The 17,542-nt window shown below is 42.3% G+C and overlaps 1 protein-coding gene across 3 annotated transcripts in view; it reads left to right on the top strand.

Moving 5' to 3' along the window:
- Nucleotides 1-17,542, top strand: part of LOC136867046 (globin) — a 159,534-nt gene that overhangs the window by 113,689 nt on the left and 28,303 nt on the right. Inside the window, exon 1 of one of the 3 annotated variants that reach the window (XM_067144150.2) lies at nt 13,405-13,634. The exons of the other annotated variants lie outside the window; for them this stretch is intronic. The gene's annotated coding sequence lies outside the window, so the exon portion shown is untranslated. Of the gene's footprint in view, nt 1-13,404; nt 13,635-17,542 lie in introns of those variants that run through there. 3 annotated transcript variants of the gene reach the window in all.

Genomic DNA, 17,542 nt, shown 5'->3' with positions numbered 1-17,542 from the left:
CAGGAAGGGCCTTAACACGGTATGGGAATAGGATCTTTGGCGTATTCGATGATAATAATAATAATAATAATAATAATAATAATGTGTACTTTACTTTATATTCGCAACCGCACTCTACCTACAGAAATGTTGTCATGAGAGGATCATGAGTTCGTTTTTACCTTCCGAATGGCGAGACTACAATATTTACAACATTCCTGGAAGCATTGTATTTTGCAATCCCACTCACCGGTGGGTTTTTCAGCTTTTTTAACTATGAGAAACTGCCACTGACAGTCGTTGCAAGAGAGCGGAATCGTATACGTATGTTGTAAGTCTCCATGTGCCTCACACAAATCGCATTATGAAACAAAAATAATTCTTGCTTCTCTTGCCTCGGAATTCGTCAGTAATCTGTAGGTTTTATATGGTCAATGAAGGAATAAATAGGTATGGTACGTAATCAAAGTACAGCTATGTGAAAGGCAGTGATTTCGTTTGATGCTTCACTATTTCAGAATGAAGTACTGTACTTGTCAGATGGACGCACGGCGTTAATGATAAGCTGGTTGTGGCGGAGATGGAGAATGGCGACGAGACGGGAAGGGGGAACAGGGCACGTGCTCACATGCGGAAGGATACTTTTCCTAAGCTCTTAACTTGAATTTCAGTATAGCTAGCACCCAGGAGCGCAATACAGACATGTCTGTGGAGCGCAGCTAAGGATCCAGTCGGCCGTGGACACAGGCGCCATATTTAACGCCCGACATGCTTTTCGACAGTTCAGATAGCAGAGTTGACAATTTTTTAAAAGAATGTAATATCACGATATAATATGGGAGATTGTGAATTTCTGATTTGTGACAGGCGCGGATACTGACCACTATACTACCGAGGATCCTATTTGTTATCTGGTCATATTTGTGTGTTGTAGTAAGACGCCATGATAGATCACACTGGCGTGAAGATGTAGAATCCTGTGTCGCTGTGATAAATAAATATAACTAACAAATGTATAGTTGTTACTGTACTAACAGTAGAAGGATATAATATTCCTAATAATTCAATAAATAAATAACCTCTCCCACTACATCCGTTTATTCGTTTTTGGTTAGTGGTACTGTACTTAAATCAAACCAGTGCTTGGACGTAATGCGCAAAGCAAAGTCCAAATAAATAGGAATAATAATAATAATAATAATAATAATAATAATAATAATAATAATAATAAGTCCACATTGCGATCCACGTGGACTCGCTCACTTACGAGGCAAGCATGTTATTGATCAACAGTCGAGTCACCTCCCAGAGAGCCGTATATAAATCAACTGTTATTGGTCAACAGTCGAGCATCCTACTCCTAAAACAGGTCGTAAGAAGACGAGAGGTAAATACCGGTTCTCAGCCAGGTCGTTTTTCCCCCACCAGTGTAGAACCAGAGATTTTGCGACTCATCGGCATTTCTCGAAAACAGATGTGTAAAGGGGAGACTCCGGTACTCGCCCTCAACAACAACAACAACAACAACAACAACAACAACAGCAATAAAAAGAAAGAAAAGACACCAGTCGAGCCGGTGGATGACCTGCTTAACGTTTGAGTCGTCGATCGTTGACGTGGAAATTGCGAGGACTGTAACATCCTCATCCGAGTTCACGAGAAGAAATATACAACTTCTTTGCATTAGCCATTTTTCTCTGAAATATTCTGCGTTGTATTTCAGTGGTAGTATGACTATACTGCTAATAATAAGAGATGGCTTGTGACATTTCGTAGAGGGAGGTCCGTTTACTGCCTGCCGAGGCGGGATAAAGGGAGTGGCTGTGTGGTTGCCATGGAAACGAGGGTGGGGCGACTGCGGTTGCCATGGAGATAAAACTTCTGGGAGGCTCGTCTTGCTGGGAGTTGCCAAACCTGTCACTATCACTGATAAGAACCTGATTGTTTGTATAAGAGTGATCGCAAATGGGACGACACCGCCTGGCCAGGCAGTCTACAACAGATCACAGCGGTCAGAATGAAGGAGGGAACAAGTGAGCCGGAAGCGAGGGGTAAGAGCATGTAGAAAGGAATGCTGGAATGTGGCAACATCGTGAAATGGCACGTGCAATGCTCCTCCCTCCAACCTTACCTGTCAGACGCCAACTTTAGTTAAGTCTAGTATAGGGTTCGGATGTTTATGACATGTCATAATTTATCTTCTTCTTCTTAACCTGTTTACCCTCCAGAGTTGGCTTCTCCCTCTGACTCAGCGAGGGATCCCTCCTCTACCGCCTCAAGGGCAGTGTCCTGGAGCGTGAGACATTGGGTCGGGGGATACAACTGGGGAGGATGGCCAGTACCTCGCCCAGGCGGCCTCACCTGCTATGCTGAACAGGGGCCTTGCGGGGGGATGGAGGAGAAGTGGGAAACCACGGAAAACCACTTCCAGGATGGCTGAGGTGGGAATCGAACCAACCTCTACTCAGTTGACCCCACGAGGCTGAGTGGGCCCCGCTCCGTCCCTCGTACCACTTTTCAAATTTCGTGGCAGAGCAGGGAATCGAACCCGGGCTTCCGGGGTTGGCAGCTAATTACACTAACCACTACACTACAGAGACGTCATAATTTATTTCCATGGAAAATACAAGTTAAGCATGGTTTTATGTACGGTGAGTAAAATTATGCAATTTTCTCGAGTCATATAAAGTCATATTTTGACTCGTTTTACGTTTTTGTCATTTTTCGGTAATTTTTCATATTATGGTCATATTTCCCCGTGAATTTTCGTGGTTTTTTCATATTTTTATCTTTATATTCCATTTTCGAATACCTGCTTTCAGTCATCTCAAATACGGATTTTTCACATCTCTTAATTAATATCTGTAATTTCTAACAGTATCTTTCTTATAAATATATATTTATGTGAATCAGGAGAGTAAGCTGTTTAGAAAGAGACAGATGCGTATAACGCGACGGAATAGTGAGCCTCAACTGAAATCTAATGATTTGACGCATTTCATGGCCCAATAATATCCTGCAATGTTGAGCTGTCTTTTTGCCCTTACAAGTCAATGTTGCGCGAAAATTGAAGATCGTTCCTATTTGAAAACTTAACAATATATGTAATTTGCCACTGTAATTTCTTTCTGATCGCCCATCAAATTGTGACATTTATTTCATTTTCTGCAGAGTCGAGAGTTACCTCTAAAATGAGTAATTAAATAAATTCAAAATATAATAATAAAATTAATATTATTAATTATTTATTATTACTGAATGTTCTAGATTTTAAAAATATATTTTCAATATAATGGTAATTTAAACAGCGGCAAAATTTTGAAGATTTCGAAAATGTGACCAAAAAATTTTAAGTCATATTTATTGTCATATTTTAATACATTTTTAGGTCATAAACATCCGGGCCGTAGTAATGACGTACGGCCTCTGCAGAGGTCTGGTGCAGGTCCTTTCCTAGTACACCTGCATGTTTGTGAGGATGAGGCCCTACCTAAGCCGGTTTCTAATGATGAAGGCGGCAGCCCTCCCCCCCCCCCCCCCCCCGAGCCTTCGAACCAGACGAATTGACCAATTACGGTTAAAATCCCCGAAACGGCCGAGAATCGAACTCTGGACCTCTTGGACCAAATACCAGGACGCTAACCAATTAGCCATGCAGCCGGACTGTATTTCAGTAATAAAATTAATATATTCATGCCTCTTAACGGATATAACTTCATGTAATCAGTTTGAATAAAGAATGGTGTCAAATATCCCTTCGGGAAAATCAAATGACCATAAATTGTGTCTTAAGTCTCCCGGTCATGGTCGGTTGCTAGATAATATAGCGTCACACACTGACCGCCAGCCGTAAGACAACCTGCACGGGTGCTAGGTAGCAATGCCTTGCTATCCATCCATACTTTACATTACAGCCTGCACGGTTGCTAGGTCACGGACTACCGTTACACATTTTGTGACGGTAATTTTTCAGATGACCCTCAGCCATTAAGACTGAAATTTGCAACTTCTACAATTTGCCACTTATCACAATCTAACTTAAAATACACACATCAAAAAAAGTTTTGCATCACCTTGGTGTTAAGATGTCCTGAACCTTTACAAACAAATGGAATACAGATATACACAAGCAGCAGTTGAGCTCTGTTTGTTGCTCATGAAAACTACAAATTGCAAGTTGTACAATCATACAGATAGCCTTTCTGAAATTGTGGTCCAGATGGCAGCATACACCGGTATCTCTAATACCCAGTAGCACGTCCTCATGCTCTGATGCTTGCCTGTATTCGGCGTGGCATACTGTCCACTAGTTCGTCAAAGCACTGTTGATCCAGACTGACCCACTTCTCAACGGCGATTCGGCGTACATCTCTCAGATTGGCTGGTGGGTCATCCCGTCCAAAAACAGCCCTTTTAAATGTATCCCAGGCATGTTTCATAGGGTTCATGTCTGAAGAATATGTTGACTACTCTAGTCGAGCGATGTCGTTATCATGAAGGAACTCATTCACAAGATGTGCAGAATGAGGGCGAGAATTGTCGTCCATGAAGTTGAATGCCTCTCCGAAATGTTGCCGAAATGGTTGCACTATAGGTCGGAGGATGTCACTTCTGTATCGTGTAGCTGTTTCGGGGCTTTTCATGACCACCTGTGGCGTACGTCGGCCTCACATGATGCCACCCCAAAACGTCAGGAACCACCACCTTGTTGCACTCGCTGGGCATTGTGTCTAAGACGTTCAACCTGACCAGACTACCTCCAAACACGTCTCCGACGGTTGCCTGGTTGAAGGCACATGTGACACTCATCCGTGAAGAGAACGTGATGCCAATTCTGACGGGTCCATTCAGCATGTTGTTGGGCCCATCTGCACGGCGCTGCATGGTGTCTAGGTTGCAAAGGTGGCCTTCGCGATGGATGTCCGAAGTGAAGGTGCACATCATGCATTATATTCCGTACAGGAGTGGAAACACGACGTCCTGTGACTGTATGAAACGCAATATTCAGCGTGGTGGAGTTGCGTTCAGGGTTCCTCCAAGCTGAAATCCATAAGTGGAGGTCATCCACTGCAGTCGTGGCTCTTGGGCGGCCCAAGCGAGGCATGTCATCGACAGTTCCTGTATCTCTGTACCTCCTCCATGTCCGAACAACATCGCTTTGGTTCACTCCGAGACGTCTGGAAACTTCCTCTGATGAGAGCCCCTCCTGACACAACAAACCAATGCGGATACGATCAAACTGCGGTATTGACCTTCTAAGCATGGCAGAAATCAGAATTACAGACAACACGAGCAGTTTACCTCCCTCCTGGTGCAATGACTGGAACTGATCGGCTGTCGTACGCACTCCGTGTAATAGGCCCTAATCATGCATGGTTGTTTACACCTTTTGACAGATTTAGTGACATCTAGGAACAGTCCAAGGGGCCGTGTTCCTGATGCAATATAAACATTCAGCGTCAGTGTTCCGGCGATCTTGGAAATGAGGTGATACAACACTTTCTTTGTGTATGTAGAAACGTATATTAATAAGATAGCTTGCCACACAAAATTTGGAGTTGATTAGAGCATTTATTGCAAAGTTACCAACAATTAATTTTTTTGTGTGTTGCATGGAAAATGCTCTTTGCAGCTCAGTATTATAATTTGGCAGAATTGTAAAACATGCTCATATACTATCTGCGCACTTTTTATCGATAGATTTGTGTACGGGTTTGAGGAGTAAGGAGGGAGCAATTCCGGTTCCAGTAGTACTGCCAACTGAATGGAAATTAAATCTGAATTGAATCGATAATATGATCGATCGATATGAATTTTGCTAAACCTTTGTTATCTTAAGCCAACAACTGTGTCACACACACATTATATATCATTTCTCGATGCGAATCTTATTCCTAGAGTGAATTCTATAGTTTGGCTTTGCTGTGTAAATAACAACAGTACTAGTACGTAAAGTGTACGCCAGATATCGCACAGCGGTGCATAAGCGATTCATAGTTTGTTTCAAAGGTTGCCAGTACGAATCTCGAAGATTGCCTAGGTCGACCAATTCAGCACTAGGGTGTAAATCTATCCAGAAAAGGTGCGCAGATAGTAATAATAACTCTTGGTTTTGCAGTCAGGTAAAAACTACTGGAGATATAAGTTTGTCCATTTTTCGTTATTCATACAATAGGCAAAAATCTAGTATGGTGCTATTTTAGGATCAAAAATATGAAGGCAATATTCAAACGATAATAAAATATACAACTACTTTTAGTTCCTGTACATATTGAAACATTATCAGAAGATTTTATGTGAATCTGTTAAGAACTCTGTCGCAAGAAGCATTTTACACATAGCAATGAGCTGAAAATATTTTAAGTTAGAAAAATACACTGACTGACAGTGACAATGCAACACCAAGGAGGAGTGGTTCGAAAGGGATGATAGTTGGGGAAAAAACAGAGACGGCACGGATGAATAATTGATGTTTATTTCAAACCGATATGCAGGTTACACAATGCGCACGGCATCGACTCAGTAGGATGTAGGACCACCGCGAGGGGCGATGCACGCAGAAACACGTCGAGGTACAGAGTCAATAAGAGTGCGGATGGTGTCCTGAGGGATGGTTCTCCATTCTCTGTCAACCATTTGCCACAGTTGGTCGTCCGTACGAGGCTGGGGCAGAGTTTGCAAACGGCGTCCAATGAGATCCCACACGTGTTCGATTGGTGAGAGATCCGGAGAGTACGCTGGCCACGGAAGCATCTATACACCTCGTAGAGCCTGTTGGGAGGTGCGAGCAGTGTGTGGGCGGGCATTATCCTGCTGAAACAGAGCATTGGGCAGCCCCTGAAGGTACGGGAGTGCCACCGGCCGCAGCACATGCTGCACGTAGCGGTGGGCATTTAACGTGCCTTGAATACGCACTAGAGGTGACGTGGAATCATACGCAATAGCGCCCCAAACCATGATGCCGCGTTGTCTAGCGGTAGGGCGCTCCACAGTTACTGCCGGATTTGACCTTTCTCCACGCCGACGCCACACTCGTCTGCGGTGACTATCACTGACAGAACAGAAGCGTGACTCATCGGAGAACACGACGTTCCGCCATTCCCTCATCCAAGTCGCTCTAGCCCGGCACCATGCCAGGCGTGCACGTCTATGCTGTGGAGTCAATGGTAGTCTTCTGAGCGGACGCCGGGAGTGCAGGCCTCCTTCAACCAATCGACGGGAAATTGTTCTGGTCGATATTGGAACAGCCAGGGTGTCTTGCACATGCTGAAGAATGGCGGTTGACGTGGCGTGCGGGGCTGCCACCGCTTGGCGGCGGATGCGCCGATCCTCGCGTGCTGACGTCACTCGGGCTGCGCCTGGACCCCTCGCACGTGCCACATGTCCCTGCGCCAACCATCTTCGCCACAGGCGCTGCACCGTGGACACATCCCTATGGGTATCGGCTGCGATTTGACGAAGCGACCAACCTGCCCTTTTCAGCCCGATCACCATACCCCTCGTAAAGTCGTCTGTCTGCTGGAAATGCCTCCGTTGACGGCGGCCTGGCATTCTTAGCTATACACGTGTCCTGTGGCACACGACAACACGTTCTACAATGACTGTCGGCTGAGAAATCACGGTACGCAGTGGGCCATTCGCCAACGCCGTGTCCCATTTATCGTTCGCTACGTGCGCAGCACAGCGGCGCATTTCACATCATGAGCATACCTCAGTGACGTCAGTCTACCCTGCAATTGGCATAAAGTTCTGACCACTCCTTCTTGGTGTTGCATTTGCTCTGTCAGTCAGTGTACAATTGAAAGTTGTAAGAAACATACTTGCTTTAAAACCGCTCTGGATTGTAAGTTACTCCCTCAGACTTTTTTCCCCTCTTATGCACAGTGTAGGCCTGCTACAAGGTAAATATATTCCAGCGGGATTATCGAAATGGTAACCCAAAGGATCTTTGAATCCAATGTTGTGTAGCAGCGCGACCGAAAGGGGCGTGGTCTTGTTCTATATAAACAGTGCTGCCACCCTTTAAATCTCGCATTTAGAGCTTTGAAAATGGCGTTAGGGCAAAACTGATAACGGGATTTAAAACAGGAAGAATAGCGTGATTTTTAAGCTTCAAATTGAAATTTTTGTAAAAAACGTAACATTTCAGTCATGTTTCCCCTTAAGACATTTATGTCAAAATAGTTTAGGACATAAGGTATTGGCGATTACTTTTATATTTCCTTCGTTATATAAATTTATTCGACAGCATTAAACAAGATATTAGAAATTGTATTTTTAAAATTTACTCTAAGCTACTATAGTACCGGCCCCGCGGTGTAGGAGTAGCGTGCGTGCCTCTTGCCCGGAGGCCCCGGTTTCGTTTCCCGGCCAAGTCAGGGATTTTCACCTGGATATGAGGGCTGGTTCGAGGTCCACTCAGCCTACGTGATTACAATTGAGGAGCTATCTGACGTTGAGATGGCGGTCCTGGTCTAGAAAACCAAGAATGACGGCCGAGAGGATTTGTCGTGCTGACCACGCGACACCTCATAATCTGCAGGCCTTCGGGCTGAGCAGCGGTCGCTTGGTAGGCCATGGCCCTTCGGGGCTGTTGCTCCATGGGGTTTGGTTTGGTTTTCTAAGCTACAATTTAACCATTCACTAACCAACTATTTTATAGCCTAAGTTACAATCACAGACATAGAGTAAATCTATATGTCTGTGGTTACTATCCCCTTTACAAGTATGAAGGATGAGTTCTCCACTTAATCAATACTTTATATTACATAGTGTCAATAATTTACATAAAAACAGTACCGGTTTCGACCCGTAAATAGGTCATCTTCAGCTGTTAGAGAACTACTTAATAGCGACTGTACAGAATAAACAGTACTAAAATTAAACCGAAACAAGAATGCCATTAAATAAACATGATTCCACTATTCTAAAATTACTTAATATTAGCATATATACATATGGTACAGTTTTGGGGTTAAGGGTGTTATTTTTAAATATTACATACATTGAGGCTGGAATCGGATACAGTTCTTGGAGTTGATCAAGAATCACTGGTATTCAGATGTCAGGTTATCTATGTTAAAGCCACTATTATGTCCAACGGTTTATGAGATCTTTGAAGTGCATTGTTGTGCCGAAATATTCGGGGGTGTCGTGTTCCTTAGAATAAGAGGTTCAGGGACCAGTTCACGGACACATAGCTTATACCCAGTCTATATCACTGCTGAAAAATACGTTAGTGAGTGCCACTATTCTAAAAAATACTTAAAATATAGTACATTTATGGGGTTGAAGGGTTTTACACTGGCCCCATGATTACGACATATTACAAAAGTTCCGTTTGCTGAGGTTGAAGTTGGATACAATTCTTAGGGTTTATGGAGAATCATTGACATTACTGGTGTTAGGCTCAGATATCCAATGTTAAATGCCAGTTAATTTTAGTACTGTTTACTCTGTACAGTCGCTTTAAGTAGATCTCTAACAGCTGAAGATGACCTATTTACGGGTCGAAACCGGTACTGTTTTTATGTAAATTATTGACACTATGTAATATAAAGTATTGATTAGGTGGAGAACTCATCCTTCATACTTGTACTTGAACTATCAATACGGACCATTCAAAATGACCAAAATAACAACGACAACAAAAATGCAGCTAATGTGATTTTTGTATGTCTAATGTTATACGAGACAAGAACAATAGAGTTTGATTTCAAAAAACACGGACAAAAATACTGCTTTATGTAAGGAAATGGGAGCCATAAAGAGTAAGAAGGAGGTACAGTAGTATGGAATTCCTGTGCAAAAATAATAGCTTGAGTTCCTAAAATTATGACTGTAGATGGTAAACCCCATCGTAACGATCTCTTACTCACATTTGTCCGGTTAGAAAAAGGTACTACGTTGTCACGCTATTTGAATTACAAGTTAACTCAGTAGGTAATTGATCGTGTTAACTACTGAGGAAGTCATGAAGTCTTGGCCTTAAGCAGGAGAGACGCAAGCACTGACTCACGTGTCGGGACTCCCTAAACCGCAACACGCGATGCAATCTTTTCTGCAGCTTACTCTACGTTCCAAACGGTTGTAATTTCTAGGAAATCTTTACGTCACACAATGACATGCACATGCCACTATCACGTATGGCGTTAACAGCTCACCGCCCTGTATTCATCCAGTTATCAATGAATTGCACAAACATAACGCGTATTGTTGAGATAACTCGTGTTATCTTGTAGACGCGCTATTCCGCAATCGAAAAAGGACCACGTTTTCAATGTACACCTGCCCAGCAAGTTCTCGGAAATTAATGAATACTATCGGCTGAATACGAAGGTAACTATTTATTCCATGTAAGCATCTCCCATACACAGCACTCTTCCTGAGAATATTGATGAAAATATACTGCACCCTCCCTTCCTCATCCATCTGTACGTCCGCCCGTCCATCCATACTGTATAGCACAACCTAAGCTCATGTTCGCGGGTTCGATAGCGCCTCGGTCCGGTGGTATTTGAAGGTGCTCAAATATATCAGCTTGAATTCAGTAAGTTGGTGCCTGGTAAAAGAACTCCTGAGAGATAAAATTATTATTATTATTATTATTATTATTATTATTATTATTATTATTATTATTATTATTATTATTATTATTATTATTATTGGTGTTTCGCCCTACTGACTCCTTCTGTCCCCAAGATAGTTGGACAGCAGACAATGGTATGATGATAAACTGGATGCAAAGCATGGTTGTAAGTTTCTTCCTTTCTTTGTCCTCTACCGCCTCAAGTGTCCTGGAGCGTGAGACTTTGAGTCGGGGATACAACTGAGGAGAAGGACCAGTATCTCGCCCAGGCGGCCTCACCTGCTATGCTGAACAGGGGCTTTGTTGGGGGGGGGGGGGGTGATTGGAAGGGATAGACAAGGAAGAGGGAACGGAGCGGCCGTGGCCTTAAGTTAGGTACCATCCCGGTATTTGCCTGGAGGAGAAGTGGGTGGGCACCCTCCGGGGTTGGCAGCTAGTCAAACTAAACACTATACCACAGAGGTGGACCTGTTGTAAGTTTCACCAAGATAAAAAGTTCTCTCAGTTTTAATTACTGCGTTGAAATGTCGTATGGCTTTTCGTGCCGGGATATCCCAGGACGGGTTCGGCTCACCAGGTGCAGGTCTTTCTATTTGACGCCCGTAGGCGATCTGCGCGTCGTGATGAGGATGAAATGATGATGAAGACAACACATAGCCTACACCCAGCCCCCGTGCCATTGGAATTAACCAATTAAGGTAAAAATCCCCGACCCGGCCGGGAATCGAACCGGGGACCCTCTGAACCGAAGGCCAGGACGCTGACCGTTCAGCCAACGAGTCGGACAAATTTCACTAAGTAAACTCGTGTCGTCATCCCGAGGTGGTGCAGCTCTTTTCAGGCACACCCCCCAATTGAGGTGAGCTGCTTGTACCATTTCAACCACATACCAGCCCTCCTGCCATTCTTAAATTTCTGGCAGTACCGGGAATCAAAGCCGGGCCCCCGAGGACGGCAGCTAATAACACTAACCGTTACACTACGCAGGCGGACATTACTGCGTTGATGGGATAAAAGGAAATATTTTCACTGGGGTAATCACCTAAACGAGGTTGTGAATAAAGGTCACAGATCTCTTCATATTCTTATGGGGGTACTTAGGGTTTGTAATAAGGATGTCAAGCAGGCGGCGTATTAGTCTTTGGCAAGAAACCAGTTAGAGTATGGTTCCAGTGTTCAGGATCCACACGACGATTATTTGATGCGAGAACTGGGAATGATCCGAAGGAAAGCTGCACGATTTTTTTTTTTTGGGCGATTTCCGACAAAAGGGTAGTGTTACGAAAATGTAGCAAACTTTGGACCGGGAAGAATAGGGAGTAAGGAGATGAGCTGCTCGACTAAGTGGTATGTTCTGAGTTGTCAGTGAAGAAATGTGGAAATGCGTTAGTAGATGAATAAGCTTGAGTGGAACTTTTAAATCTAAGAAAGATATGAAGATAAAGTTGGAATTCAAGAGGACATATTGGGGTAAATATTCATTCATAGAAAGAGGAATTAGGAGCTTGGAACAATTTATCAAGGTAAATCTTTCTTTCTTTCTTTCTTAATCCGTTTACCGTCCAGGGTTGGCTTTTCCCTCGGACTCAGCGAGGCATCCCATCTCTACCGTCTCAAGGGCAGTGTCCTGGAACGTGAGATTTTGGGTCGGGGATATAACTGGGAAGCAGGACCAGTACCTCGATCAGGTTGCCTCACCTGTTATACTGAAAAGGGGCCTTGTGGATGATAGGTCGATTGGGAGGGATAGACAAGGAAGAGGGAAGGAAGTGGCCGTGGCCTTAAGTTATGTACCATCCCGGCATTTGCCTGGAGGAAAAGTGGTAAAGCACGGAAAACCACTTCAAGGATGGCTGCAATGGGAATCAAACCCCCTCTACTCCGTTGACCTCCCGAGGCTGAGTTGACCCCGTTCCAGTCCTCGTACCAAGTTTTAAATTTCGTGGAAGAACCGGGAATCAAACCCGGACCTCCGGGGGGTGACAGCTAATCACACTAACCAGTACACCACAGAGGCGGATATCAAGGGAAATGTTCGATAAATTTCCAAGTTTTTGAAAAAGCATGTATGAACAACTAAGTAAACAATTGATTAAGGAATCTGCCACGTGTACGACAGCCCTAAATGCTGATCTATGTTGACTGATATCGAAGTTCGATCCCGACACCAGAGGTATGCGAGTCCCCTCCCCCCCCTCTCTCTCTCTCACTCACTTACTCTTCGCCATCCGAAGGATCCCTAAATCTGTCTTATCCCGTCGCAAAGCACGTGCTGTATTCGCGGCAAGTGAACAAAACTACCGTTGACAGCGGCGCGTCTATTACACTCTATTAGAATAAAGTGTTTACAAAAGAGCCGGTTTTTAAGTAAACAGATAAGACCAACTGATCATAAATAACCAGAAGGAGAATTTAATAAGGACAGATGATAAAACGGGAACGTCCACTAATCGCATCCAGCCAATTGGTTGGCAGGACACAAGTGTCGTGGTGGCCAGTTCTCTCTACACAAAACTCATCCTTTGTTGCAAGAAGCACTGGCGTCCGGGGTCAGGAAACTGGTCAGCGTGTTCAGGGGCGTGTTGTGTTCTTTGCGAACTGTTCACTAATAATGTGAAGTTCTCCACTGATAGCTCCATATTTTCTTAATAATCATTTTAATATTTCAAAGGAAGATATGTTTATTTTTCTTCACAATGATGCGCCACTGGCAATCTCCAATCGAAACGGCCATTAAAAAGTCATTGGACCTTCATATCTGTAAATTGCGTCATTTTTGGCTCGTGTAAGGTTCACGGCTCCGCATGACGTCAGTTGCTCGGCTCTCAGAATGAAGTTCGCATAGGTTAGTGTAGATTAGAAACAGGTTTCTCTTGCAGCGGGAGTGTGTCAACTCAGACTTAGGCAGTTCTTTCTCGGGATAGAAACCATTCTTGTTTCCTGTAATATTACTCAGAGGTTGTGTGAATATAATTCGTAGTTTCTCCAGTGTGAGCACAGTGTTATTTGAACAGTGCAGTGCAGTGTGGTGTAGGAAACAGAGAGTTATTATCCTCTAACTGTGAAGGTAAACATTTCTCAACTTATGATAATAATTTGTTTTAATTAAGAAGTAGGCTACATCAGGAAGCCATCCTGTGTTTATTACTTTGGTAGTGCAGATCCAATTATCCGCTAACAATAAACCTTGACATTGACATCAGTATAAAAACGACTGTGTTACTACGGATACAACCATCCTACTACTACAACCAACGACGCTACTTCCCCTTACTACTACTACTACTACTACTACTACTACTACTAGGCCTACTACCAAATACAGTAGAGACAATACGCGACAATTACGGATTTAGCCTTGTTAAAATGGGAGACAGTTCGACGGTGGCGCTCCTAGTGACTTGACCTGAAAAGTCGCGCTATATTCAAATATCAATGGAAATGCATATACGAAAATGGATAAATAAATTACGTCTAGAAAGAAAGTATTATTGAGATATTAACTTCGAAGTTGCTAAAGCAATTCTGGATAAATGAATGAAGAATTATTTAAAAGATTATTATTTAAAGACTGAAATTAGACATATAAATCTTTCATTTATGCATTACTATTTTTGCTTTAGCATTCCTGCCTGAGCTTTTACGGTTAGATTTGTCTTTTTTCTCATTTAAAAACATTGTATCATCACATTAAGACACTTGTCAATAAAAATATCGACATATTCCTTACACACATGGTGCAGTGAATTAACATTTAAAAGCTGGACAATTTTCCTCGTAACATGAAGCCTACTAACAGAAAGAAAATCTATAAAATCCCGGCTTTAATCTGAGAAGAGGGATAAAAGAAAGAAAAGTATGAAAATGTTGTCGATAGTGATGCTTCGAGGAATATTTACGTACAATTAGAGTAAAAATGTAACGTACCCTTGGCTGTATAGTCGAGGATTTTTAAAGTCGCTGGCCTGAAATGATCTGAACAGATCTTATAATTATTGTACACCTTATCCAAATCACTTCTGTGAGATTTCAAAACCCACACATCACACCTACAACAACACATCGGTATTGAAGGTTAACTGCTGCACTATACAATAAAATATGCGTATTATATTTTAAGCCAGTTAAAATATGGGTCGAGCAGGTCAGAAGAATTATGAAGTACTATGAAAATCTCTTTGTCACTGGAAGAATATATATGCAAACACAATATTACTTACATTTTCTTGTCACGAGGGTAGCGAAAGAAAGACCGCGCATTCTTCTCTACTTCACAGTTACTGCAGCCAAACACAGCACATATCTTTCCCCTCATGTTGAGAGGAGATATCAAGAAATGACACACGCTACTATTTAATTATGTCAACTCACTGAAAACGCATAAATAACACCAATAACTTCACACACAAATACACGTGCTCTTATGGCAGAATCAGTAGTTCTCAGGTCTACCCGCTAGAGAGAGCTCTAATAGCTGTCCCTCGATATCTCGCCGAGTGTGGCGTATTGTCTCTACTTTATTTACTACTACTACTACTACTACTACTACTACTACTACTACTACTAACACCATAGTTGCCAACTGTCAAAATATTTTGCTGCAAGATCAGAGTCTAAAACCAGAAAGAAGTCACCAAATTCTTTTAATGACTTATTAAAGCACTGGTATTTCAGACTTGCTTTATAGTGATAGTAAGGCAGATGCAGATGTAGGTGAAGCCGAAAATCCTGAGGTACCCGTAGACGATTAAGACTATTCTTTTCCAATCTTCTTGAAAATAGTTCCGGACCCTTTCATTCCCTGATTACGAGTCTTCTTTTTTTTTCGAATTTAGCTAACCTAGCTATCAGCTTGCATTCGGGAGATAGTGGGTTCGAGCCCCACTGTTGGCACCCCTGAAGATGATTTTCCGTGATTTCCCATTTTCACACCAGGAAAATGCTGGGACTGTACCTTAATTAAGGCCACGAAAGCTTGCTTCCCACTCCTAGCCCTTTCCTATCCCATCGTCGTCATAAGACCTATCTATGTCGATGCGTCATAAAACAAAATTCTAAGGCTAACCTATCTCCAGATTCCTTTTTGTAATATTTACAAAATGCCTGCATGCAGCATTCCCCGTACTTCCATCAGCGGTTTCAGAATAAATTCTTCAAGGGCGTGATAGATGAGGGGCACTCTCGCTGACTTCTCACTAATGTGGTCGCGGTTTGAATCCTAGCTAATGAATGTGGGACTTCTGAAAGGGAAAATCACGTCCATGTGGTTCGAATTCCACGCAAAACTGGCTCTGACCACGATATTAACAATCACTTAAAACTGCAAGCTTGTTCATTCTTCAAATTTCAAAATGGGGTTATCTCAGTTTTCGTTTGCTCTACGAATATGTCAACAGTGATAGAAGTAGTTTTTATTCTTAGAAAGTTTGAAATACATAGCTAACACACAAAGCGATGAGATCATGGTTATATCATGTGTAGTGCAGTACAATACCGGTACTTGAATTCACAAGCTTCCGTGACCGTAACTACAACATGCGTTGCGACACAGAAACATTGGTAACTTATCAGATCACCTAAACAGCTCACTGGTCTTTAAGAGCAAGAACGCTGTGACTTAACTGAAATAAGAATAAAATCACTGTATGTATGAATGTTCAATCCGTCAGCGCTAACGCTCGTGGGATCCTCAACAGCTCTGCCATCAGCTGTCATAGATGGCCTAGGCATCTCTGTAGTGATGGGACATTCGATTCATTTTACTGAATCGATTCATTTGATTCCGTCAAGACCAACTACAATATATCAGACCTTAACCGACCTATCGAAACTGTCCATAATGGCGGCAGCTGGAGTGCTAGCATGCGTTTGTTTTGATTTGTGTAAGCCGTGTTGTTACCAAATATTTACGGAAATTTGAATATTATTAATCGTATATTATATTTATTTATAGTCTTAAGAAGGTTACAGATCCTCTTTCAGTGCCGTAAGAAGCTATTTGTTCTCAAAGAGCTTATTTATTCCAACAATATAAGGTTAATGTTGATTCTCGTGTTCTTCTCTGAAAGTTTTTTCCTTAATTTTTAATTACCTATGCAATATGTTTATAGTTTAATGTGCTGTGTGCCTGGATGTAAGTAAGAGCTTAAGTGTTCCCGTTTCCAAAAGACCTAGTATTAAAACAAAATTGGGTTAAGAGCATTCGTAAGGAAAACTTCGAACCGAATCATAGGACTAACAATGTTGTGTGGATTAATCATTTTATCATTTTTGAAATCAAACGTATTGTTAGGGAACACATTATATACCCATAGAAGATGGTGATCTAATTCGAGTGCCGCGCAAACTTCCGAATTTTAAACTAATGATGCCTATCCTAGCATTTGCCTTATCAGCCAACGTACTACAAAGAACATTAAATCAGTCCCAGAAATCATGACTAATATTTATGATAAATCTTAAACGGTGGCGCAAGAATGATGTAATAAATTTTCAACGTTTTACAATGAACATGCGTAAACTAAACCTAACCCCCTTTCCCGTGGAGTGAACATTAAGATTGTGTTCTTTTATATAAAATACAATTATGCCATAAATTCTGGTGAGTTTTAAGCTGACGAGTGCTTTAGATGGTCAAGTGTATCATACAAATATCGCTTGTACCTACTCAACAATATAGGTGAATTTTGGAGGGTTGAAATTTTGTTGGAGAAATTTATTTGCGTGTTTTACGTAATGGGCTGTGGTTAATGGTGGTGTGAAATCTATATATCGTATTTGCTGACCGGAGATTTTTATGTGAAATATTTTTATACTCTCTGTCCGTTCCAACCTGACGTTGATACAATAATTCTTCCTTCGTTATTTTCCCCTCTGAAATTTCATTTAGACTTACAATACGCTATAACGCTACTTTTGGTGTTTAATTATTCATATTTTGAGTTAGTGAGTTGCATTTCATGACGTTCGACTTGT

The sequence above is a fragment of the Anabrus simplex genome, chromosome 3 (assembly GCF_040414725.1).
Source record: "Anabrus simplex isolate iqAnaSimp1 chromosome 3, ASM4041472v1, whole genome shotgun sequence".
Lineage (NCBI taxonomy): Eukaryota > Metazoa > Arthropoda > Insecta > Orthoptera > Tettigoniidae > Anabrus > Anabrus simplex.
Note: the sequence above shows the minus strand (reverse complement) of the source record. Positions and strands in the feature narration are given on the sequence as shown.